Below are 24,174 nucleotides of genomic sequence, written 5' to 3'. Positions count from 1 at the left end.
CTTTGTTAGTGTGGCTAAAGGTTAATCAATTGTTTATTTTTTCGAAGAACCAACTATTGTCAATTTTTTGTATTGTTTCTTTTGTTTCAATTTCGTTGATTTCAGCTCTGAGTTTAACTATTTCCTGTCTTCTACTTTTGGTTTTGGTCTGTTCTTTTTCTAGGGCTTTGAGCTGTAGTGTTAGGTCTTTTATTTGTTGAGTTTTACTTCTTTTATTAAATGTGCCCCATGAAATAAGTCTTCCTCTAAGTACTGCTTTCATAGTGTCACAGATTTTGATATGATGTTTCTTTGTTCTCATTTACCTCTAAGAATTTCCTTCCTAATATCTTCTGTTATCCATTCATCATATAATAGCATATTGTTTAATCTCCAGGTGTTGGAGTAGTTTCTGTCTTTTACTCTTTCATTTATTTCTAACTTCAATCCATTATGATCTGATAGAATACAAGGTAGTGTCTCTATCTTCTTGTATTTGCTGACATTAGCTTTGTGGCATAATATATGGTCTATTTTGGAGAAGGATCCATGTGCTGCTAAGAAAGTGTATTCGCTCTTGGTTGGATGGTATGTTCTATAAATGTCTGTTAAGTCTAAGTTATTGATTGTGTTATTGAGATCTATGGTTTCTTTGTTCAATTTTTGTTTGGAAGATCTGTCCAATGGTGAGAGAGGCGTGTTAAAATCACCTAGTATTATTGTGTTATGGTCTACTTGGTTTCTAAAATTGAGAAGGATTTGTTTAACATACATGGATGAGCCACTGTTTGGGGCATAGATGTTTATGATTGTTATATCTTGCTGATTTATGCTTCCCTTAAGCAGTATGAAATGTCCTTCCTTATCCTTTCTGACTAACATTGGCTTGAAGTCCACATTATCTGAAATGATGGATACTCCAGCTTTTTTGCTGAGTCCATGTGCATGGTATGTTTCTCCCCATCCTTTCACCTTTAGTCTATGGGTATCTCTTTCTATGAGGTGAGTCTCTTGCAGGCAACATATTGTTGGATCTTTCTTTTTAATCCAATCTTCCAGTCTATGTCTTTTGATTGATGAATTCAGGCCATTAACATTCAGGGTTATTATTGAGATATGATTTGTATTCCCGGTCATTTGGTTCATATTTAAAATTTTGTTTATTTTTTGACACATCTTGGTTCCTCCTTTGACAGTTCCTTTAGGATAATTCCTCCCTTTGCTGATTTGCTTCTTTGTTTTTTCTCTCTTCCTCATGAAATATTTTGCTGAGAATGTTCTGTAATGCTGGCTTTCTTTTTGTAAATTCTTTTAGCTTTTATTTATCATGGAAGGATTTTATTTCATTGTCAAATCTGAAGGTAAGTTTTGCTGGGTATAAGATTCTTGGTTGGCATCCATTTTCTTTCAGAGCTTGAAAAATGTTCCAGGCCCTTCTAGCTTGTAGGGTCTGAATTGAAAAATCTGCTGATATTATTATTGGTTTTCCTCTGAATGTAATTTGGTTCTTTTCTCTCACAGCCTTGAAAATTCTGTATTTTGTATGTTAGGTATTTTCATTATAATGTGCCTTGGGGTGGGTCTGTTGTAATTTTGTGTATTTGGAGTCCTATAAGCCTCTTGGACTTGATTTTCCATTTCATTCTTCAGATTTGGGAAATTTTCTGATATTTCATTGAATAGACTGTTCATTCCTTTGGTTTGTTTCTCTAAGCCTTCCTCAATCCCAATAATTCTCAAATTTGGCCTTTTCATGATATCCCATAGTTCTTGGTAAGAAATCATGAACAGAATCTCCATCTTCTGTTTGTTCAACTTTGCTTTCGAGGTTAAATATTTTGTCTTCAATATCTGAAGTTCTGTCTTCCAGGTGTTCTATCCTATTGGTTATGCTTTCTATGGAGTTCTTAATTTGGTTTATTGTTTCCTTCATTTCAAGGATTTCTGTTTTTTTTTCCAATATCTCTAACCCTTTATTGAAATGATCCTTTGCTTCCTGAATTTGCTCTGTTAACTGTCAATTGGTGCGATCATTCAATGCCTGCATTTGCTCTTTCATCTCATCGTTTGCTTCCCTAATCATTTTAATTATGTACATTCTGAACTCCCTTTCTGTCATTTCTTCTGCCATGCTGTCATTGGATTCTATTGATGTAACATCTAGATTTGTTTGGGGCATTTTCTTCCCTTGTTTTCTCATATTGTTCAGGAATCAGTGGGTCATTAAGATATTGCAGATTTCCTCTATCGACTTATAATGTCCCTGAAGATTGCTAGTATATCCCCTCTTATCCTTCAGTAGCCTGAAGTCTTGGAGGAAGTTGATAATGTGGAGCTCCACGAAGAAGCTGCCTCTCTAGGGGTGGTGACCCTCAGGTCGTGTATATTCCCTGCTAGTGGGCAGAGGTGCCTCCACTTGTTGACCAATGGTCATCCAACGGAGAACTAGACTGTGGGCTGAGGCAAGTCCTGTTTGTGCCTGTGTCTCTGGTTTTACTGTCCCTGTGGGAAAACCTCACCCGGCAGGGAAGACTCACTCAGTGGAGACGTCTTGCTGGTCGGTTCCCCTCCTAGAGGTTCCCCTCAATCTACAACTACCGCCTGGGCTGGGCTGTCTTCCTCTGCAATGTTCCCAGGGGCCCGGATCTACCTCCTGGGCCTGGGAGCCTCACCCTTTGCAGGCAAGTCTCCTTAGGCTGCCTCTCCCAGATAATCTGCCCGCAGTCCTGGAAACTTCACTCCGCCCCTAGGCGTGTCTCTGTGCGGCTCTTCCAGCCAAAAGCCACCTAGCTCCTGGGACCCTGCTCTGCACCTAATCGCCTGGCTATGCGGCCCCTCCTCTGAGCTGCCACCTGGAGCCCCATACAATAGCTCCGATACCCAGAGACCCGCCACACACCTCCTCCTCCGGACAGCCGCCCGGTTTCCGATGCAGTCACTAGGAGTCCAAGCAACTCACTTCGCGTCTCCTCCTCCTGCCAACCTCCCGTAGACCTAGGCAGTCACTCCAAGTCCAAGTGACCCACCCTGTTCCTCCTCCTCCTCCTCGGGGTAGCCCCCCGGATGTTCAGGAGTGGTGGCTCCGAGACCAAGTGACCCACCACACTCCTCTTCCAGGCAAGCCACCGGTGTTCAGGAGCGGTCGCTTTTAGTCCAATCAACTCACCACTTGCCTCCTCCTCTGGCAACCGCCTGTGGCTCTGATGCAGTCAGTCCTAGACCAAGTGACCTGCCGCACTTCTCTTCCTCCGGGCAACCCCCCGGTGTTCAGGAGCGGTCGTTCTGAGTTCAAACAGCTTGCCACGCAGCTCCTCCTCTGGCAGCCACCCGGAGCCCCAGTGGTTGCTCCGAGTCCAAGCGCTGTGCTGAGCCGCCTCCTCTACGATGATCCCAGTTGTCCGTGTTTACCGCTCCTGTTGGGGGGAGGGGTGTCTCGCCGGGTAACTCCACTTCACAAAAGTTCCCTGAATTCCGGGGCTACCGCCCCATCCGGGATGCCTCCCCAATGGGAGAGACTCACCCAGCGGCTTTGAGTTGGTCCCAAGTCTCTCAATATCTCCTCTTTTGAATCTTGCGTCCTGGAGCAACGTGAAATGCAGCTGCCCCCTAGTCTGCCATCTTGAAACTCCAGTATACAGACTTTTGAGGGGAAATAAATGGAGCTATCATAATCCTGCTATACCACTCCTTTGTTAGTCTTTTGATGTACAACCACTATAGAATCGAGTATGGAGGTTCAAGTTTACAATATCAGGAGTTCCTCCCCGATCCTTAACATCCATTTTGATGATTGTATTCTAAAAATGGGATGAGGTTTTGATTTGTAGGTCCCCAATAGAGACTGAACTTTAGTTGTTGGCCATTTGTATCTGAGAAGTGTCTGTTCATTTGCCCATTTGTTGAATGGGTTTTTTTGGTGTTAAGTTTGAGTTCTTTTCATATTTTGGATATTAATCCTCTGTTGGAAGTATAACTGACTGTAAGGGTTTCTGCCATGTCCCATGTGGATGAGAGAAGGGTTAACTGCTGAAGATGTTGGCTAATCACCCATAAACTTAACACAGGAGCCAATACTCTAGATGAGGGGGCATGATGGGACCGAGCCATACCAGATCTGACCTCCAACATGGAGTAACCCAACTCTAAGACACAGGTAAAGGGGCCCAAAACAGGAGGAGCTTCTGTGATGATGGGGTGGAGTTAGGGGAGTCATTTTCTCAGGGAAAATATATCAGAACCAGACAGGGAACCACTTCCACACACCACATACTTCCCAGCAATCTGGAACAGTCTCTATGGTAGCCAGTTCCTAGAAGGCAGGCCTCTGTCCCATGGTTGAATCTCATCTGATTCTGCTAGATGATGGGTCCCCACAGCTGACCAGAGATTTTCTCCCATTCTGTAGGCTCTTCAGACTTTCATTTCCTTTGCTGTGCTGAAGCTTTAACTTGATGTCAACTTGTTAATTCTTGGTGTTATTTCTTTAGCTTTAGTCCTATTAAGAAAGTCAGTGTGTCTGTATGTTGGTATGTTGACTCCACACGATTTTGCAGGTGCAATGGTTTAACTCCTAGGTCTTTGATTGTGAGTTCATTTTGTGCAGGGTCAGATAGGGAATCTTTCATTCTACACATTAGATGTTCAGTTTCCCCCAGCACCTTTTCTTAAAGGGCCTGTATTTTCTCCACGTTTGCAGCACCTTTGCCAAAGATCAGATGACTACACCATAGGTTTTCTATTCTATTCCATTGGTCAAGTACATTTTTATGTCAGTACCATGCCATCTTGTTACTATACCCAGTTTCAAATTGCACTACTAGAGCTATTGTGATGCCTCCAGCATTTCTTTTGTTGTTCAAGATTGCTAAAATGTGGAAAAGCAAGATCCAAAATAACCAAAGCACTTTTCTCCAGTTCTTTAAAAAAGTCTTCAGTACCCAGTATTGAACCCAGGGGTTATTAACTACTGAGTCACATCCCCAGTCAATTTTGGGACAGGACCTAAACTGCTGAGGCTGGCTTTGAACTTGCAATCCTGTCTCAGCCTCCCAAGCAGCTGGAATTACAGGCATGTGCCACCAAGTCCAGTTAAAAGTCATTTTTTGATGAGAATTGCTGTGTATTGCTTTTTGTAATATGATCTTTAAATATCAATTCTGCTCATTTATGAACACAGGTGGTCTTTCCAATAAATTTTAGTGTTTTGTATTTTGTTGTAGAGGTCTTTCACCTCTTTAGATGCTTAGGAACTTTAAAAAGCTATTTTGAATGTAGTTCTCTTCCCAATTTCATTTTTGGTGAATGTTATTGGTACATAGCAGAGTTTAGATTTTATATTCCACTACTTTGCTGAATTCATTTATCAGCTGTAGAAGTCTTCTGGTGTTTAAGTACAGGATCATATTTGTAAACAGTGACAATTTGACTTACTTTCATATTACTTATTTGTTTCTCTTGCCCAATTGTTCTGTCCACGTCATCAAGTACTATGTTGAATAGTGGTGAAAGTGTACATCCGTATCTTTCCTAGGTTAGAGAAAAGGCTTTGCTTTTGGCTTTGGGTTTGTTCCATGTTTTGCATTAAGGCAAATTCCTTCTACCCTTGGTTTGAGAAAATGTCAAGTTTTATTAGGCTTTTTCTGTATCTATTGAGATCATGTGATTTTTATTCTTAATTACATTTGTTTAAATTTAGAAGCATAGAATTACTGCTTCACAATCATGTTCATTATGTTAGCATTCATAATTTTGTTATCCTAGTAGAAATTTTACTCAAGTATTCTTTAAATGCAATGCAAATATAGCTTAAAAGGAAAATTTCCAGTCACAGTAAGGAAACTTTAGATAAAGCCAATAGTTGAGTACGAAAGACTTGTCTGTTTGAACATGTTATTCAATACTTTAACAAAAATCCTTATAAATATGCTTAAGTCAATTCTCATTGGAGAAGTGGTCACACTCCTCAAATAGAAAACGAAGTTGTAGGATTTATTGGTTATAGGAGTTGAATTTTTACATTTTGAAAAGTTATTATGAATGTTAAAGTTATTCAGAAAAACATTTGCAACATGTTTTAGTCAGCTTTTTCACCCCATGAACACAAGACTTGACAAGAATAATGAGGAAAAGTTTATTTGGGGCTCACAATTTCAGAGGTCTCAGTCCATAGGTGGCTCCACTTCTTGGGGCTCAATGTGAGACTGAACATCATGGAGGAGTATGTTGGAGGGAAGTGGCTTAAGACATCATAAAACAGACTAAGCTCAGCTCACTATGTATCGCAAAGTACATGCCCCAATGACCCACCTTTAGTCACTCAATTAGTTGCAAATAATTGGATTAAGGCTCTCAAAGCAATCATTTCACCTCTAAACCTTCTTGCACCATCTCACATAAGCTTTTGGGGGAATACTACATCTAACCCTAACAATTCTAGCAAATTAAAATAAGGCACATGCCCAAATAGAAAATTGGTTAAGGACTCAGTTGTAGTACATATTACAAGAGGAAACATGAAAAACCTCTGTAGTGATCAAAGACATACAGAAGTAACATTGCTACTTAATATCAGGGCAGTAAAGATTAAGAGACTTAGTATCTCGATAGACTCGATTTTCAGCTTTTGTGATGTGATTGGCACCTCTGAATGCCTCAAAGTTGATTTAGATTCTCCAATGTTTTTATTCTGTTATATGTTCAAGTTTATAATCTAATGCACATTTTTATTGTCTTAGGTACTTAGTTACCATAAAATGCTTTTCTTTCCATTAAGAAAATTTAACTCAGATACTAGAAATGCACTGAAAGAACATCTTTGACTTCCTCTAATTGGTCTTAAGATTTGGCTCTTTATACTTCTATGCTTACCCAATAAAATGCCAAGTAGAGACAAGAATTGGCTCGATTGCTGTCATTTTCTATCAAGCACTTAATACTGGAAGTAGGACCAGTGAGAAGGAAGCCACATTGGGAGAAATGCTTAATATGGAGACAGGGTTAAGATGAAGACCTTTTAGAAGTTACTTTGTAATTTAAGTCAATATTTTCAAAGCCATCTTATTTGACTGTTAGTGTTCATGGTCCAACTCTTTAATAAAGTTACTCAAACCTTTAGTCAATTACCTGCTATAGATTTAAGCCTAGAAAATTCAGTATCTAGTTAATAATGTACCTCATCTTGTTAAAAACTCCAGAACACTCATGGAATGAAAACCTCAAAATGTCTAGATGCCTGTACAAGATGCTGCTATAATGTACTTGAATCTGAAAATGTTTCAGAATTGCTTCATTGGAACTTCCTTGCACCTAGGATTACCATGTTCAAGAAGTGACAAACTGGTCTTTTGAAGCCAAACCTGTTTTCAGTCAGGGGTGTCATTAACGTTTTCACATCTAGTTTTACTGATGGATGATCTTTCCTGATGACCATGGTTGAGAAAATAAGCATAGTAAGTCTGAGAATGAGGAGAGAGAAGTCAGGAATTCTAATCAAAGACTAGGATGACATTACATGGTTTTTCTTCGTAGGTATACATGCAGAAGGTGAAGTTATCAAATGTGGTAGAAGTCTTAAACAGCAAACTCAATTTAAGAGTCAAACACTGGTAGGGTGATGTTTGGGAGGATGTTATCACATACTTAAGCAGAACGCATGTTCCTCTTAAGATTTTGTCTCTCCATGGAGAAAGGTCATTTCCCAAAGCCTTTTTCACGATAACCTACAGATGTGAAGCTATTCAGAGTAATGGAATTGTTCCATGATAAACATGTCAACGCACAATACCCAGGAGGTCCAAAATGTCTACAGTAGACCATTCCTATGAGCTCAAAAGTTTGTTTCCTCAGGGGATGATTTTTTTTTTTATGAAACAGGCTCCAGAAGAAGTCCTAAAAGGTAGATGCCTATCTCAAGGGTGGCTATAGGCAGAAGGGTTGATGTGTGAAGGATGGATAACAATGTTGGAGTTATTTGACAGGACAGTTCCATAGTTCCTCATTCTGAGCACATCTCTACTTCCTGAAGTATTCTTTCCTAAACATGCTACTGCCACTGAATACAATCAGTATTGAATATTTAATAGCTTCAAATACACCTGGATTCTGCAATTGGATAACAGACTTATGGTTCAGGTAAGAGTCCCAAAAGTTCATGTGAGACAATGCAAGATGGTTCAGAAAGGGATCGACAGTGGTAACCCAAGTGGTAGAGTGGTTGGAGGAGGTGGGAATTGTGGCATGGCTTTGGAGTATATATTTGTATCTGGTGAGTAGACTGCTTCCTGATTAAGAGGATGTGAACTGCTTCCCTCCACAATTTTCAGCCTCGCTTCGAACCCCGAGGAATGGGGCTGGCCTTCTGGGGACTAAGACCTCTGAAACTGAGCCCTCAAACCTTTCCTCCTTTACTTTTCATTCTGGTCAGATTCTTTAGTCACAGCAGTGAAAAAGTTAAAACAGCTTTTCCATCAACTCCACATTAGTTTATTTCAGACTATAGTTGACATCCTTGTGACATTTAACCTTGACTCTATTTCAGGAGGGAAGAAACATTTCATATTTCTAATATCTGGCTAAGATTCTCTTTCAGACCCAGAAAGTATGAGATGGATGATTCTCTAAGATATTAAGATACAAGCACCTGACCTGAGAATTTGAGTATTGTCATTCTAGCTCATGAAGCAGAAGTTTATTTGCCAACATTTCCCATTAAAAGAAATCTGATTGAACTGACTCAGTACCTGGATAATAGGCAAGTCAAAGTATCTGTTGAGTCTTTGGATAAGTTAATCATGGATAGAAAAATGTTAAAGAATCTAAGAAATGCTAATGATGTGTCCAGGGAAGACTAAGAGGTACTGAATTTATATTTCAGAAACTTCTGGTATGGATAATGCTATCAATGGACACAAGATGAGGTCTGTCAGACTAGCTATGAAGAGCATTGTGAGGTGATGGGCAGGGGTTTTTGGCTTCTGAGAAAGCTCGTCTTAACTCCATTTCTCTCATCTAACCCTTGGTCCTATTAATACTGCTGAGACAATCTACAATATAGCCTTTTTTGTGTAAAAGTAAAGCTAAGATTGAGGGGAAGTGTAGGTAAGGAGATACTATTTCATGGAGAAGGAATTAAGGGGCTAACCATTAGACCAAGGAGATTCTCTGGTCCTGGGGATTAAATCCAGGGGCACTATCATTGAGCTCCATCCCCACTCCCCTTACCTCTTTGAGACAGTCTAAGTTGCCCAGGATGACCTCAAGTTAGCACTCTTGTCTCAGTCTCCTGAATAACTGGAATTATAGGCTTGCACTGCTATACTTGACTTTCAGGAACTGAGTTTGTTGAAGTTCATATTTGGGTCTTGAGTGACTTTAAATGGCCCCATACCAGAAAGACCAGGGGCCAATCTACTAGCTTGAACTTTTGACTTACTTCCTGTAAGTATCTTATGGATCTTTCAGAATCCTTTCCAATCCGGTATGGATTGCTTGAGTTAGGATCAATTCTGAAAGATTTAAGTTGTCACTGAACAGGGGTCCAAGATGGTTCATCAAAATAGAATGGAATCTCAACTCGTCCCAGGTAGGTTCTTTATGTCCATCTTAGAAAAGATCTCAGGATGTGTTAGAAGGCAGGACACTAGAAAAATGTTTAAGGATAAGTGAGTGCACAAGGTCAGTGTGGATGCCCAATAGGATGGGATGCACAGTAACTTCCAAATCTATGCTTGTACTTTCAGTTTAGTAAGAAACATGTGGGGTCCAACATAGCCTAATTGTCCAGAGTTCTGGTGCATGTAGAATGATCTGAAATATTGTACCTGTAGTTAAGTCACTTCTTTCTACATGCACCTAGTTGTGATTTTTTCACTTTTGTCAAAGTTGTTTAAAGTTATGGGTTATTTATCATGAAAAACTTTGGTTTAAGATTACAAATTCTTCCATTCACTTAGTTTTATGAAGTGACATTTAAAGTTGGAATTGGCTGGACTCCAGAAAACTTGATTTAAATAGATTCACTCGTCCCTTTACCAAGATGTAGATACTGTTGTGTCTGACTTTGTAGGCTTGTTGTCCTAACTTACCCCAGATGCTTTTATTTACTAGCTTCAGTGATTGAAATTGAGAGGTCACATTCTAGATCAACATGCAAGTAGAAAACCATGGTTAATGTGAATCAACGAGAAAAACCATTCTAAAAACCAGCTCCTGGTACATTTGGCCAAGCTATCACTGCTAGATTTCACCTAATTTTGCTTTCTCCTTTCTATAGGGTATTCCTCAATGATCACAATGCACAGGTACTTATCCTGCACAACAGTTCATGCCTGCTCCCTTTAAGCTTTCACAGTAAGATGAAGTTCTAACACCTGCTGACCATTTGATAATGGCCTCATCCCTGGTGGTAGAGATAACTCCCAGTAGCTGTTCCACTTAAACTTTCAGATTTTCACCACTTGAATTGGGATACTATATTGAAAATGATTGTATTAGTATGACAGTCATTTGTAAAGTGTGGACAGTGTATGAAGGTTAATGACGAAATTGCTAAGTGGTTTTTCCATTAAGTAGTCAATCCTATGCCCCATGTTTACTGTTAGGACTCATGGACCTGATGTATTTTGAGAAAGTACTCAAAGCCTTGAAAAGAGTGCATGTTAGTGATTCATCCAGTCTTCAAGGAAACCTGTGACCATTTATTCAGGTAATTGCATGCCAGGAGATAACCACTTGAATATTTGTCCTGAGCCTCATAACATTGATATCCAGAAATAAGGATTCATTATGGCTCCCAGTGGGGGCAGAGACCAGGTAGTTAATGAACTTGATTGAGCTCAGAGTGGAATATAGTGGATAGCTAGTTCATGATTGATCTTTTGGTGCACCTGATGATCATTCCACTTCCCTGAAGTGTGTAATCAGTGAATGTATGCAACTATTCAGAATCTTGCCTATGAGTGGGGGAAGTGAAGGCCAAGAGGAAGACTGAAACCTCCCTTTTTCCTGCACAAATTGGTTAAAAATTTCAAAAGGGATGAAGTTGGTGACAATGATCTTGAGGATGCAGGGGTGTGGTTTCCATCCTATCCCCATTTAATTCTCTCATGTGGTACCTGAAAGACCTAGATGGATCTTGGGGAATGAAACTACCTCAAGTTTAGCTAGTTAGCAGCCCCAATTAAGCTGCTTTGCTCCAATGTCTTTACCAGATCATGCAGCAGTCTCGTGTAGTATGCATCCACCAATTTAAGCAATTTGTTTTCTCTACAGCATAAGTCTCAAAACGTTTCCCTATAGATGAAAGAGTTTGGCCCCAGGGAAAACTGTCACAAGGTAGTACAAGTATATGAACAGTGCTATACAGAACACTATCAGGAGATATCCAATTAGTGCCCACTAGATACATTTCAAGTGCTTAAAAACCAATGTAACAAGTTGGTGTCATTGTTGAGGCTCATACTCAGCATGGGAATATATACTAATGCCCAGGTTTAGTTTGCAGATGGATCTACCTGGGTGCAAGCACAAAATGTTAACTACAGAACCCCATTCAAGGACAACCTTGACAATTGGGTATAGGTTCAGAGAGCACATGGTTGTCAGTTATGTGATGAAACTCATGTTTTGAGGTACATATACCAATGGGCAATGGAAAATGGCTTGACTAGTCAGTGGCCTGGAAGTGGAAAACCTGAAGACCTGTGATAAGCTGGTGTGAAGTAGACACACAGATGACCATATGAAGGCAGACCAAGTATGTCTTCATGGTACATGTTAACACTTATCTCCCAGGAAAGCACTAAACCAAGTAGATGCTATGAATATCCTGGCAATGTTTGGCAGTTTGAAATAGCCCTCTCATTTCCCACCTTCAAGAGTCAGAAGGACAATGGGGCCAGATGGGTAAGGTGACCACCAGTTACTAATAGATTTAAGTCTATATTGAAGTCCATGGTATTGCTGTTATAATACAAGTCTTGGGCACTGAAATCATTGAAGATTCTGAAGCCATAGGGGACTGATTCCCTATACATATAAAAAAAGACAGCATAATATGTAACTGAACACAAATCTATTAGCCAGAAAGATAACATGGTAGAAGTTTAAGTCACATAGAAGCTGGGATTGCATTGCTCTCCAGATGAGATTCTGTTCAGGAAGTAAATGGATTCCACCAGAAACATTCAGGATAGCAAGGACCTTGAAGAGCTACTAGAACAGTGCTTAAATGGAACTAATCGTTCAGGAAGTCAGACATTAAAATGAAGATAATGGTGTGAAACAAATCTGACTCAGTATAACTTTCTTTTTCTACTCATTCTGGTAGATTTGTTGAGCCTCTTAGGACACCTAACCCAATCAAGACATCCAGATGCATGAGGTCCAAGGTGCCTGCTAAAACCTATCCCCTTAATTTAACTCAAGTTCAGAGAAAGTCATTTTGAACTGTTGTGAAATGGTATTTGTGAAACAACTATTTGAGAAATAGACCACAATATTTAATGCCTCTTGACCTTAGTGTCTGACATCCAGATTTGTCTAGGCGTGCTGTTGTCTTAGTGTCCTCCATTCTACCTGAACTGAAGAGTTGTGTAGAGCTCCATCTAGGGGTTATATACTAAAGCTGCAGAAAGCTTTGTTCTGAAGTTTCAGGACAGTACTTCAAGATACAGCATGAAGAATGACATTATGGCATTTTCTCACGGATAAACTGGAGAATATCATGCTAAATAAAATAAATCAAACCCAGAAAGTCAAGGGTCAAATGTTCTCTCATGAGGTTGGGAAAGTCAGTGGGTCGGGAATTCCATGAAAATAGAGATCAGTGGAATAGAAGAGAACTGAGGCAGAGGGAGAGGGATGAAAGGCGGCGGGGAAGACCTTGTGCTTACATTTGGTTCCCTGATCAGGAACCCACTTAAGGACAACTCACTGTTACAACACTGTCTCAAACTTGGCTAACATATATGTCCCTAAAACAGGGTCTAGAGGCCAGGCTTATTTTCCTTACTGGCAGAGACTCACCTGTGTGGCAGGAAGTTAATGTTACCTATTTATTAACCAGACCCCCTAACGCTCTTACCACAAGAACTAGGACCCTTTAAATGAATTATGATGGTCTGAATATTATATTCCATCCCTGAAATCCTTTTGCAGGGAGAAAAAGAAAGGTTGTAAATTGGAGTCATGGATACCACTGGTTAGAGTGACAAGTTCTGCTTCCTCAAAATGAGGTTTGAACATTTGAGAAGCACACCAATGCAAGCACATAAAGCAGGTATTCAAAGGTAGTAAGACTTCTGGGAGAGGGAAGGGGGCCGTGGCTGGTGTTCTGGTATCCCAACAGAAGTGCTACTAGAACATTTTATAGGCTACTTCTCCTGCTGTCCCCATTTCTCTTCCTGCCTGCATGACTAGGCCCAGGAGTTACTGGTAGGAAGGCCAAAAAGGTGAGGAGCAGACAGGCAGGGGGAAGGGACAAATGGAGTGATCCAGGCAGGAAGCAACTCAGGAGGCATTAATTAACTTCCTGTCTGCAACCCTTTGGGGAGGGGTAGTATAAGCAGGTAATCTGGGAAATCAGATGGCTCTGGAGACACATTCCCCGGGGTGCGGGGGGGTCTCCATCTTCCTGGATCCAAATTGACTTCCATTTTTCAATCTGATCCGATCCATCTACACTGCTCACTGCTTGTCTTTAATTCTGGCTTCATGGGGGAACTGAAGGATGCTGAATCTAGAAAGTGGTAGAGAAAGGAATGGAAAGATTGAAGGGGAACCTTTGAGGCCTCAGAGGGGTTTGGCTATGAAGAAAAAAAATTGGTATCCACAATGGGAATATGGAAGAGACCTTTGTGCTCACAACTGCAACATCAGCTGTCCTGGCTCTTCAGCTTGCCAACTGCAGTTCTGAGGGCTTCTCAGCCTCCATAATCATGAGGCATTCCCTTCTAATAAATTTTATGTAGACATTCCATTGTTTATGTAGTGTTAACTCCTTTGCACATCCAGTTCCTGTTTTCCAAGTCCCTTTCCCTAGATTTAGTTTTTAACCCATATAATTAAGGTCCTATAACCAGAATTCACTACCAATTTGAGCTCAGCAACTCGATTTCCTTTTCTGCTTTCTTAAGGACTGCGTATTTGAGGGAAGGGGAAGACAAGTTTAATCCTCAATTTCTTAGAGAAAGGCAATGGGCATGAGGTTTATGCTTTTTACATGCTACTTTGACAGATGTCTGACCATATCTGTCAACATTTAAGTTTAGTAATTTGAGCAATGTTTTAGGAGGCAGCACCTTTGAGAGGCTATTGGCAAAGCCCTCATGAATGGTATTAATAGCCTTACAAAAGGGGTCTCAGAATCTGCCTCTAAGGAGGTCACCTATGAGCAAAGAGGTACCATCTAAACCAGAAATTGGGCCCTCAGACACCAAATCTGCCTGGGTCTTAGGTTCCTGGCTTCTAGAACTGAAATAACCTGTCATTTATAAAGCTATCCAGTTTGATAATTACAGCATGACCTGAGACACATACCTGCTCTGGGCATATTCCCAAGCAGTGGGTTTCCTCTGGTTTTCATGCCTCTCCTTCAGAGAGCCTGTGAATCTAGACTTAATTCACCCACTGAGTTCAAGTATCTATAATGGAGTCTTGAGTTATTCTTGTTGAGGTGCTTTATCTGACATGGACTTTTTACAATTGGACAATACTCATCAAGTCATTCAACCAAAGCCTTAGCGTCTCAAAAATAGGTATCTACCTGATAGTGTTGAGATACTTTAGGCCCATTCAATTTAGTAGAGCTTATTTGAGCAGAGTCAAAGTTTTGCTAATCAGGCAGCTCTCAGAACCACACCAGGTTCTGAAGTCTCCAGCTAACCTGATCAGCACTGATAGAAAGCATAGAAAACTAAGCTATGGTACACTGGTTATAGGCTAGTTTACAGCTGAATCAGTTACCTGGCTACAGATTGCCATAATAGCTCAATCAGTGGTTGAACTATGGTTAAACTATTGATTTGGTTTATTTGGCCCATGCAGTCCATGGCCTCAGATTTAATAGAAAGGATTAGTATTCCCACAGCATCTTTAGACAAAGGTGAACAGGGATGAAGTTGGAGCTGAATGGTAAACACTGGAGTGACATTGTCCAGATGACCCAGCTACTGGCAGAGGCAGGAAGGTATCTTCTGGAAGACAGCAAGATTAGAGATTGGGACAAATCCTAATGATACATGTGTAACCACACAATTAGTTGGAGGATAGCTCTGATCTATGATTTGGGCTAATATCCTGGGATTGTCCCTAGAAGCCAGATGTAGAATGTGATCACCAAGTATACCATTATGATTTTGAAATTCTGAAGGGTTGTAGCTAAGATATAACCAAGGGAACCAGTTACTCCAAGCTTTCAGGATAAAAGGATGACCTAGAAGTTCTCTTGGGATCACTTTCTGGGCCTTAGAATAGGCCTTTTTCCTCAGGCCTTTTAAAGCCCCACATGGAAAACAAGTCTAGAAACTTCAGAGGCTTAAGAATCGACAGATGCAATAATTTTTACTAACAGATCTTGAGTTTATTCTTAGAATTGTATTTTCAGCATTTCATTTTACAAACACTGAAACCCTGAGCAGGAGGGAGGTTAAGAGGTTTCAAAGGACACTAACTACTTGAATCAAGACCAGATGGTCTGATACCAGCATTCATTTTTAAAGTTACTATATTACACCATAGGAATTGAAATATTGCCTTGGCTTCCTTGGACTTGTGGAGTATAGGATAAAAAGGTCTAAAGCAATCATCTGCCTATTTTCAAATCAATGATACTAGACTGAGCAGATACTACCCAGTTTCATGGAAAGTCACCTGTTTTCCCTCTGCAGGTTATGATCCTTTAGTCCTAGGATTAAAATCCTTTACAATACTTTGTAGGAAAAGTATTGGTTCCCCCCTCCATCCCCTTTAGATGGATCAATATGCATCCCTTCAAAAGGTCAGTGAAACATGAAGGATCAAAGGGTTTCTTTCCATACTGCTCTGCAGGGGAGTAGATGCGTCCCCTCATGAGAACAGGGAGATCATGAAGCACTGATCAAGCAGTAGAGGCAAGCATGAGTAGAGGTTACGTACTCCAGGAATTTTTGGTTTCAGAACTGGAGACCAACAATCACATTCTGATTTCAGGATCCCAAGTCAAGAATTTAAAGGAACCCAATTCAATCCCCAAACTCCCTTTGTGGGCCAGGATGAAGAAGCATTCCGAAACATTAAGCAACCAATGTTGGGGTAATGCCACTTTACAAGAGGTACTTTGACAGCAGTGTGTTTAAAGTTGTCAAGTCAGTGATTTAAACATAGCGGTCATTGTAGAAAACGTTACAAGATTCTGACTAAGCAACTAATCTAAACCACACAGCGTTCGGAAGGCTAACATACAGCCTTACCAACCATCCACTGTCCGTCCCCGTCCTACCCAACAGACCTATTTATTTCACCATCTCCATATAGTTCTTGGGGTAAGGCAGCCAGCAGTAAGTCTGCTTAGAACCGATAGAAAAGGTAATATTCCAGATTTTTTTTTCCTATTTTAGTTCAGTATAGTCTGAAACCAAGCATGTTTGAAGGCAGGTTAGAGATGGATTCAAAGCTTGCACTGTAGTCATTAGTCATAATTTTAGGGAAGGCAGGTATCTCACCACGGAAAGGCCTTCAACATAGCACATGTGTGCAGCAAGTCCAGACCTCCTTAATCCTAGAAGGGACTGCTTCCTACACAGCCCCATTCAACAGGGGAAATTCCCAAGACATGCAACCCCTGGAGTCGTAGGATCTTCCATGATAGAATGTAGCAGTGAGATCTAGATGAAGAGTTACCTTGCCATGGCCTTTCTCTAGCCGTTAGCTACAACCTGGGCAGCTTCCACAAACCCAAACAGCACAAGTAGAGGTCTGCTTCCAAACATCCTGAGCTTACCCCATCTGAGAAGTGAGCCATTGCATAAGAACTTTGAGAAGGAGCTTCACATGATCTGAATATTTAGCTGGAAAGTCATTTGGGAATGCAAATCTGGTGAATTACTGCCTTCAATTCCTCTGGGATAAGTAGTCCCCAGTAAGACCAAATCTTAAAGAGGAAGCTAGAGAACTTCCACTGGAATTTAGTGTCACATCTGTAGACATCAGCTGCTTTAAGTGTTGTGTGAGGCAACAGATACTTCCAGAACTGGGTCCATAAGGGGCATCCTTATGGCTACTCCAGGGTAAAAAGCACCTTCCTCCGTACCTGGAAGGTCTGTTTTCCCTGCTTTCATCTTCCCCGCTATAAGTCTTGCACTCAGCTTCTGATCCAGGTTTTGACTACCTTCTCACAAAAGGCATGGCAGCTGGGGCTTGTCACCACATGACCCAGCACTACCGGCGAGTGGTTGATCTGGCGTACAATGTTCTCGTCTAAGTTAAAGCCTGCAGAAGTTAGCAAGGACACCTTAGGATAATGTTCCCCTCCATAAGCCATCAATCTAAAAACAAATATCCACACTAGATCAAGATAAGCTCACCAAGTCAGGCACAGGTTCACCAACAGTTTCGTTAGTGATGAGAAGCATCTGTGATCTTCTGAATTAACGACATAACTCATCCCTCAATTGGGAAGAGGTAAATAAGGAGAAAACTGACACCCTTAGGAGGGAAAGGCAAATAGAGTTTCATGGGAAATGTACTTAAAATTCACTCAAGTGTCTTAACGCATTTTATGGCTTTTTGCCTGCATTAAGGTTCTTCCATTTCTTGGTAGAAGCAGCATATCGGATGAGAATTTCTAGAATCATTGTCACAATCCAACCTGTTGGTTCAATTCCATCCTCCAGTCCATATATACTCCAGGGATCTTGTTGCTTAGGTATTAGAGACCTCGCAACCATAGGCTGATGAACAGAAAACCCTTTTATAAAATAGGTAATGAAGTATATTCTTGAAAGCAATAGGTCTGTAGGTTGTACATAAACGTAGGGAACTTATGGGGCTAGGGTTCCACATGGAAGCTGTTACTTGGGGTTTCAAAGCTAGATTAAAATGGTTAGTTGTATAGAATTTCAGAGACATTAAAGGGCCCCAAGTACAAGCACCTGAGTCAATCAGAAAAGCAAGTCAAGTACTGAAAAGGCTAGGTGCCAAAGGGATCATATAGGCAGATTCTGAAGACGAGATGAAAATGGCTGTTTGAAACGCAGAGAAGGGATCAACAGCAGACATGAGGAATGTAAGGGCATTAGGGATAGTGCATTCCATTCCCCAGTAACATTCATTCCTTATCCGTGGGGCCTGCCTCAACTAGTTCAGAGTTAGGAAATCCAGTCAGAACAGAAGAGAAAACAGCCCACGATCCTCCCTTGCAAAGAGCATTAAGGCTAGTTTTTAGAAAGGTTAAGTCAACGACACAAGGTTTATTTGGAGCCTTCCATCATAAGGAGCAAGAATCAGACATCCTTCCTAAAGAAGGGCTAATGCTCCATCCCAGTCTTTTAGTAAGGGCATCTTTAAGTACCAAGTCTGGTGTTTTCCAGCAGCCCTGGAGAGGCAGTGGGATGGAAGGAGCGAGTTTCGCCTGACCTAAATCGTGGCTCTTGCCAGTATTTTGCCAGCTTGAAACTTTTCTTTCAATTCAGCACCAAATTTCATTTTTTTGTTAGTGAAAAAGTATTAAGCCTGTTGCCCATCTCAGAATTCTCAGGCATATCCTGTGACTGAAAGGAAAGGACACAAGACTAATCCTAGGTATTTTCTTGCTTTTTCTCCCAAGAAACAGCAGGAAATTTGCTCTTTGAGGGGACAGAAACTGAAGAGTAGAGAAAAAAAAAATACTGACAGAAAAGAGAAACCTGGACGCCATTCCTCAGGCCCTACCCAAAGCCTTCAGGTCCAGCCCTCCCTTGGTCGCAGCTCACAGACTAGATGGGCGCCTGGAGTTGACTTAAGTAGGCTGGAGAATATGATTGGTTGGAGTTGAAGTCCTGATTGGTTGGAGCCACTGAACCTCCTGAATCCATCAAATCAGGAAAAATAGCAGCTGAGGGACAGTGCTGAAATTTAAATTGAGAGCCTTGAGTGTGTCCACCTGAAATGACAGTGTAGTAAATAATTCACCCTCCAATATTTAAAATCAGGGTTCGCAAGAAAAAAAATGTTGCAACTGCCAGAAATGGGTTAAAATCTTAAATTTGATAGTAAATATAAATAAAATGAACTCTGTAAGTTGTGAAATGTGTATCATTCCACATGAAAAATAAGCTTTTCCTTCTTTTAAATATAGAAGAAGAGCTAAGTCATATCACTTTCCATGTGAACAGAAACCACTGGTGACTCTCCCCCTTTTAAGCTCTGTTTTACAAACCCCAACCTTCTCCCTCTAGAATCATGTCAGTGCAAAACAGGACAGTTTAACTAGCAGCTGTTTATTACTTCATGTTCTCAAATGTCCCACTAGTTGGCCACACTTGATATCAATACCTATTTGTCATGTCTTGAATTTTTCTCATCAATCCATCCTCACCCTCAGCTTTGAGCTTAGGAAAAAAGGGTGAAATCTCTAATTGGTGCAATTATTGTTTTTCCCTTGGTGAAACCACCTTAGGAAAGGAATGCATATGCTGCCAGGAGAATATTCATGTTTATGGATCATCTCTCCAGCAGCTGTGCTGGCAGCATCACCTGAGATATGTTAGACGTGCAAATTACTAGGCTCCACCAAATAACTTTTTAACCACAAACATTTAGGACAGGGTTCAGATTTAGCAATTTACCCATGATTTAGCAAGTCTTCAGGTGATTCTACTGTATGCTAAGGTTGGCACTCTCTATTCTAATTAATTCAGAATATTTGGAGCTGTACTGCTTTTTTTAAACATCAGGTGTTGCTTTTGTAAAGGTCTCAATGTGCAGCCAAGGTTGGTAACAACTTTCTTGGTTAGTCACAGGTTCAATTATCATCTCTGCAAACTGAAGGTGATTCTCACATCTTTAGTCCAGGCCTCCGTCATCATTCTCAGGCCACTCTATCCTACTGACTTTGGGAAACCTCACAGTCAATATGTTTAGAGGATTAATTACAATGATGGCAGAGGATCAACAATTTGACATCTTTGTTTGATCCCTCTGAGGTAGTTGCTTTTATATCCCTTCTACACGTGAAGAACTGAGGATTTGCTCAAAATTAGGCACTAAAAAGTGGCAAAGCCCAGGTTCAAGAACTTGTTTATGATGCTAAACTCTTATTATCGTTCACGCTACCTTATGCAACTTATCAATAAACAGAACCAACTACCTGGAACAATGACATGATGGAGGAGGGGGCAGCGAAGGAGGGAGAGAAAGAAAGAGGGAGAGATGAGTGGGAGAGCAGAGAATAGATTCAGAAGGATTTAGAAACTTCTCAAAACAACAGAGAGATAGGTTTCACAAAAGGTACAGAATATCTTGAAAGGAGGGTATCATAGAACAGGGGAAAAATTCTATGCTTGGAGGACCAAGGTAGTAATGCTTCTCTGATGTATCAAGAAAACTCCTTTTCTATGAACCTCCATTTCCCCAGGTATATGATAAGGCTTTTAAATGATATCAAACTTAAGGTTATTTGATACAAGCATTTTTTTTTTTCTTTCTTTCAAGATTCACTTAATTTCCTAGTGACCAAAGAAGCAGGTAAGCAATTCACTAGTAGCACTGAAGCATTACTAGTTCAATGAATTATGTATTCAATAAATGATAAGTGGGCACTCAAGTATCTCTTGTGTATCAAAAAAATCTAGGTACAGAGTAAAAGCTTATTGGGAATGAAATCGTTGCTATAGAAAAATCCAGAGGCTTGTGAGAAACCTAGAGTATGGCTTGTGATGAGTAACTACCCATCTGTAACCCCTCCATGCACATCTTGTAGATCTGTGTTCTTAGTGTCATCTACATTCTGTCTACCCACCTGAGCCCTTTCTTCATCCCAGTGTCTTCCCAACTTGATGAGTCAGGGGTAGATGGGGAATGAGCTTTGGAAACCCTTTCCTCATTACTGTTTGTAAGTTGTGCCTCCAGATGAGACTTTCTTGGATTTTTCAGGATTCTGTTTTTAAAGTACAAATTTCCTCTGCATCTGCACTACTGTCTTCTTCACCCTCTTTTTTTGTTACCTTTTTATTTGTTCTTTTTAGTTATACATGATAGCAGAATGTATTTTGACATATCATACATACATGACTTTGCCCTCTTCTCTGACACTTTCCCATGGGGTCCAAGGCTGGTAAGCTGAGCCTTGTAGAAGTTCAGATCCCAGTCCTTGCTTTAGTCTCTCAGACTGAGTTTGGGACCTAGAGAAAGTCACAGAAGTGTAGGACTGTGAAGGTCTGAACTGGTTATCACAGCTGCCCCCTCAGGGGGTCTGTGACTCTTTCCAGCATGATAGCTGCTATGGTTTGAATGTTTGTGTTTCCACCAAAATTCATATGGAAACATAATTCCCAGTGTGACAGTATGAAAAGGTAGGGCTGTAAGGAGATGAGGAGTTCATGAAGACTCTGTCTCTGTAAATGGATTAGGCCTGTGTAAAAGGGCTAGAGGGCACTGCCCCCTTTGCCCTTTCATGACTTCCACCCTGTGAGGACACAGCATTGAAGGTGTGATCTTTGAAGCAAAGGCCAGGCCCTTGCCAGACACTGAACCTGCTGGTCCTTTTGTCTTGGACTTCCTGGACTTCCAAACTGTAAGAAATAAATTTCTGTCCTTAAAAATTGGGTGCAGTGGCACATATCTGTAGTCCTGGCAATTCAGGAGGCAAGAGGATCACAAAGTTCAAGGTCAGCCTCAGTCACTTAATAAAACCCTACTAAACCTCCTTAAACTGTACAGCTAATCTCTGTGCACTTCAATATGTGTAAAATATGTCCATTTTTAAAAAAACATATAAAAATTACAATAATAAATGCTAACAAGCGTTGTGGGCACAGTGTCTGGCGGCCAGAGTCTTGTCTCCTTAGGGCTCTCCCACCAGCCAGGGGTCAGGCCCAGGGCCCACCCCTGGGATATGGCCCTCCAGCTTGCGCAGGGCGGCCGCCCACTTCCAGCCGCAGAGTTTGCGGTGCCGAGAAGGCAGACTTTAACTGCAAAAGGAAAAAGAAAGCGAAAGAGATATATCAGGCTCTGAACAGTGATCCCACTGAAGTGGCTCCCCTCAGATGCATGGCTATTAGTGAAGAAGGTCTCCTGACTGATGAGATCAGACAGAAAGTGTGTCCCAAGCTCCTCAATGCCAATGTGAACAATACACCTTCTATATCAGGGAAGAACCCGTGGCAGATAAGCAAGGACTACCAACAAGTGCTGCTGGGTGTCAGGTGGTCTTTAAGGTGGTGGCTTCCTGGCATGCCAGATGAACAGAGAGAGGCGCTCCAGGAAAACTCATTGACATCCTCCTCCTCATCTTGGAGCGCCCTCAGCTGCACCACTACCAGGGCTACCATGACATTGTGATCACATTTCTGCTGGTGGTAGGCGAGAAGCTGGCAACATCTCGAGATGGTAGAAAAATCGTCTAACCTTCACCTCAGGGATTTCATGGATCCTATAATGGACAACACCAGGCTCATTTTAAACTACACAGTGCCTATCATAGACCAGGTGAGCCCAGAGCTCCATGACTACATGCAGAGTGCCAAGGTGGGGACCATCTTTGTCCTCAGTTGGCTCATCGCCTGGTTTGGGGACGTCCTGGCTGACTTCAGGCACATTGCATGGTTATATGATTGCTTCCTGGCTTGCCATCCACTGATGCCCATTTACTTTGCAGCTGTGTTCAGGTTGTATGATGAGCAGGAAGTTCTGGCCTCAGTTCACCCTCTGTCCCAGATCCCTGAGGACCTGCACTATGAGACACTGATGGGTAGAGCAGGTGACCTCTTTGTTCAGTTTCCCTCTTCTGAACTTGCATGGGAGGCTGCTGCCCCGCAGCAGGTCTAGAGAACGGCAGCCTCCACCTTCAGTCTTTGAGCTGGCATTAGCCTAACAGAGGCTGAATATGGCACTGTGGCAGCGGTTTCAAGGACATCTGGGACCTGAGACTCGAACAAAAGATGTTCTGACCAAGCCAAGGACCAGCCGCTTTGTGAAACTGGCAGTGATGGGGCTGCTGGTGGCCCTGGGAGCGGCCGCACTAGTGGTGGTAAAAAGTGCCCTGGAGCGGGCCCTGAAGTTTTAGCTGCAGCTGTTCCCCAAAGCCCCAGAGCCCATCCTCAAGGAGAAGGGTATGAATACCAGGAAGGAGGGATCACTGGGGGACATTTTGGAGGCTGCTTACAATATCCATCTAATTTAATCCTAAATTCTATGATCAGAACTAGAACTAACTCAGAATAAAGACACATAGCCAATATTAGTTAATATTAGTGAATTGTTCCTAGCAAAAGAAAAAGAGAAGTATATGGTCCAGCATGGTCAAGACTCTCCTGCTATAATTGTGACCAGGACAACTTGGATAAGGTTTTCTGGGTCCTCATTGTCTAGCCTGTCAGCATGTAGCCACAGTCTACTTTCTGGGACCATTCCTGCTACCAGCTGTCTTAATTAGGGCTTCCTAGAAACAGACTCTGGGACCTTTCCATGCAGAAAGTTTATCAGGGAGTATGATCAGGAATATATCCCAACAAGTGTGAAGGAAACAGACTTGTGCAGAGAAAGAAGGTGAATTACAGTGCTGTTTCATCAGAATTCACAGCTGATATGAGGGGTTCTGAATTTAAGATTGTCCTATATGCTGGTCCTGAATAGGGCAAAAGAGACAGGCACTTAAACTCAGCATCAACCAGCCATTGGATGCAGTCATTGCATTAGAAGCATGCATAATTTAGGGTAATGCAGCCCCTTTTGTCTAGGTAATTCTTGGAAAAACCTGTCTGAACTCTCAGCAGGGAACACTTCAACCTCTGAGCAGATAAGTGCTTGAGCTCTGCAGGGAGATAAATAGAACTGCACAGCCTGCACCTGGGGAAAGTGCAGGCCTGCTTAGTCATCTGAGGTGACTTGGCGGTGAGGGAGTTAACCCTCAAAGTTTCCTGACTCTAGAATGGACTCTTCCATTGTCATGCCATGCTTGTTATCAAAGTTTTTCTTTGTTGAGAAGTCATAAAACAGAAACAATGAAGTTGAATGTAAGTAGAA

General features: G+C 41.4%; 1 pseudogene; it reads left to right on the top strand.

Annotated features, from left to right (window-relative positions):
- Window positions 1–15,089: 15,089 nt before the first annotated feature.
- LOC124959585 (TBC1 domain family member 20-like) lies at window positions 15,090–23,332 on the top strand (annotated as a pseudogene).
- Window positions 23,333–24,174: the final 842 nt, after the last annotated feature.

This window comes from Sciurus carolinensis, chromosome 11 (genome assembly GCF_902686445.1).
Source record: "Sciurus carolinensis chromosome 11, mSciCar1.2, whole genome shotgun sequence".
NCBI classification, from domain to species: Eukaryota; Metazoa; Chordata; class Mammalia; order Rodentia; family Sciuridae; genus Sciurus; species Sciurus carolinensis.
The sequence above is the reverse complement of the archived record's forward strand: the minus strand, read 5'-3'. Positions and strand labels throughout refer to the sequence as shown.